The sequence below is a fragment of the Solanum pennellii genome, chromosome 6 (genome assembly GCF_001406875.1).
Source record: "Solanum pennellii chromosome 6, SPENNV200".
NCBI classification, from domain to species: domain Eukaryota; kingdom Viridiplantae; phylum Streptophyta; class Magnoliopsida; order Solanales; family Solanaceae; genus Solanum; species Solanum pennellii.
Window position 1 is genome coordinate 22460338 of NC_028642.1, and position 3693 is coordinate 22464030.

The following is a 3693-nucleotide window of genomic DNA, read 5'->3' on the forward strand; positions in this document are numbered from 1 at the left end:
TCCGACCGTGCGTGTTGTACAAGGGCCATAATGGCATGCCATACTCGACGTCGTTCGACAATATATGCTGTCATACAGTTGGATGACGTCAGGCGTTGAATGCCATTAACAACCTTTGGCAGCACATACGTTTGGACGATGTCGGTCATGACATGCCATCATCTCCCTTGCGAAGCACACACGCTAGATCGACGTGGGGCGTGGCATGCCATAATCGACCTTGGAAGGCATACACTGTCGGATGACGTTGGGCGTGGTATGCCATCATCGCCCTTGGACAACATACACGGTCGGATGACGTCGGACGTGGCATGCCATCATCGCCCTTGGACATCATACATGAGTGGAGTAAGTAGAGTGTGGCATGCAATCATCACCATTAGAATGCATAAACGGATGGACGACATGGGGCGTGGCAATACCATCATCGCCCTTATGCAACACTAACTGTCGGACGACGTCGGCAGTGATAATGCCATCATCGCCCTTGGACAGCATTTACGGTCGGACTACGTCGGGTGTGGCATATTATCATCGCCCTTTGACAACATACACGATCTGAAGATGTCGGGTGTGGCATGTTATCATCACCCTTGGACATCACACACGAAAGAACGACGTCGGGCATGACATGCCTGCATGGACTTTGGGCAGCACTTACGGTTAGACCATGTCGGGCGTGGCATGCCATCATCGCAATTGGGCAGCACACGCCGTCAGACGAAGTAGGGAATGACATGCAATCTTCACCCTTGGACAACACACACGGTGGGAGGACATCGGGCATGGCATTCCATCATCGCCCTTGGACAACATACACGGTAATACTACATCAGGCGTGGAATGCCATCATGGCCCTTGGCCAGCACACACGGTCGGACGACGTCAAACGCGTCAAGCCATCATCCCCCTTGGACAGCATGCATAGGATCGTACAATGTCAGGCGTGGCATGCCATCATCGCCCTTGGACAACATACACGATCGAACAACATCGGGCGTGGCATGTTGTCATTGCCCTTGGACTTCACACACGGTCGGACGACGTTGGGCATGGGAATGATATCATCGCCTTTGGGCCGCACACACAGTTGAACAAAGTCGGGCTTTAAATGTCGTCATTGCTCTTTTTACTGTACACACGGTCGAACGACGTCGACGTGTCATGCAATCATCACCGTTGGACTACATACACGGACGGATGATGTCGAGCACGGCATTGCCATCATCACCCTTTGAATGCACACATGATCCGGCGACGTCAGGTTTTGTATGCCATCATCATTCTTGGAAAGCAAACACGATAGGACAACGTCAGGAGCGACATGTAATCACCGCCCTTGGACACAACACACGTTCAGACGACCTCAAGTGTGGCATGCCCTCGTGGCCCTTGGGAAGCACACACGGTTGGATGACATCACACATGGTGGGATGACGTCGCGCTAGTTATGCCATCTTCACCCTTTGACAGAATACATAGTCGGACTACGTTGGGCGTTGCATAGCATCAAGTCCCTTGGCTTACACACACGGTGGGAAGACGTCGGGCGTGGCATGCCATTATCTCCCTTGGACAACATACACGGGTGGAGTACGTCAAGCGTGGCATGCCATTATTGCCCTTGGCTAGTAGACATTGTCGGACAACGTCAAGCGTTGCAGGACATCATCCCCCTTAGACAACATACACTGGGTCGAACGACGTCTGGCTAGGCATGCAATCATCGCCCTTGGATAGCATACACGATCGGACGACATCGGGTGTTGCATGTTATGATCGCCCTTGAATTGCACACACAGTCGGATTACATTGGGCGTGGGAATTTTATCATAGCCCTTGGGAAGTACACATGGTTGAACGACCAAGGGCTTTAAATGCCATTATTGCCCTTTGGAATGCACACATGGTCGGACAATATCAACATTGCATGCCATCATCGCCTTAGGACAACATACACGGACTGACGACGTCGGGCGTGGCACGCCATCATCGCCCTTGTGAAACACAGACGGTCGGATGACGTCGGCCGTGGCAATGCCATCATAACCCTTGGAATGCACACACAATCAGGCGACGTCAGGCATGGCATGCCATCATGATTCTTGGAAAGCATAGACGATCGGATGACGTCGGGCGTGGCATGTTATCATCGTCCTTGGATAGCACACATGATCGGACGACCTCGGACGTGGAATGCCTGCATGGCCCTCGGGCCTCACACATAGAAAGATGATGTCGGGCATCGCAATGACATTATCGCGACTATGTAGCATATGAAGTAGGACGATGTTGTGCGTAACATGCCATCTTCGCCCTTGTACAACACACACGGTGGGAGGACATCGGGCACGGCATGCCATCATCGCCCTTGGAAAACGTACACGGTAAAACTACATGAGGAGTGGCATGCCATCATCGCCCTTGGACAACATACACGATCAAACAAAATCGGGCGTGGCATGTTCTCATTGCCCTTGGACTTCACACACGGTCGGACGACATTGGACATGGGAATGATAGCATCGCCATTTGGCCGCACACACGGTTGAACAAAGTCGGGCTTTAAATGTCGTCATTGCTCTTTTAACTGCATACACGGTCGAACGAAGTCTACGTGGCATGCAATCATCAATGTTGGACTGCATACACGGACGGATGATGCCGGGAATGGCATTACCATCATCACCCTTGGAATGCACACATGATCTCGTGACGTTAGTTTTTGTATGCCATCATCGGTCTTGGAAAGAAAACACGATAGGACAACGTCAGGCACGGCATGTTATCATCGCCCTTGGACAGAACACACGATCAGACGACCTCAAGTGTGGCATGCCCTCATGGCCCTTGGGAAGCACACACGATCGGATGACATCACACATGGTGGGATGACGTCGGGCTAGGTATGCCATCTTTTCCCTTTAAAAGAATACATAGTCGGAGTACGTCGCGCGTTGCATAGCAACATGTCCTTTGGCTTACACACACGGTGGGAAGACGTCGGGCGTGGCATGCCATTATCTCCCTTGGACAGCATACACGGGTGGAGTACGTCAAGCGTGGCATGCCATTATTGCCCTTGGCTAGCAGACACGGTCGGACAACGTCAAGCGTTGCAGGATATCATCCCCCTTAGACAGCATACACTGGGTCGAACAACGTCTGGCTAGGCATGCCATCATCGCCCTTGGAGAGCATACACTATCGGACGACATCGGGTGTTGCATGTTATGATTGCCCTTGAACTGCACACACAGTCGAATTACATTGGGCGTGGAAATTTTATCATCGCCCTTGGGAAGCACACATGGTCGAACGACCTAGGGCGTTAAATACCATTTTTTCCCTTTGGAATGCACACATGGTCGGACGATGTCAACATTGCATGCCATCATCGCCTTAGGACAACATACACGGACGGACGACGTCGGGCGTGGCATGCCATCATCGCCCTTGTGAAACACAGACGGTCGGACGACGTCGGCCGTGGAAATGCCATCATCACCCTTGGAATGCAGACACAATCGGGCGATGTCAGGCATGGCATGCCATCATGATTCTTGGAAAGCATAGACGATCAGATGATGTCGGGCGTGGCATGTTATCATCGTCCTTGGACAGCACACATGATCGGACGACCTTGGGTGTGGAATGCCTGCATGGCCCTTGGGAATCACACACACGGATGAT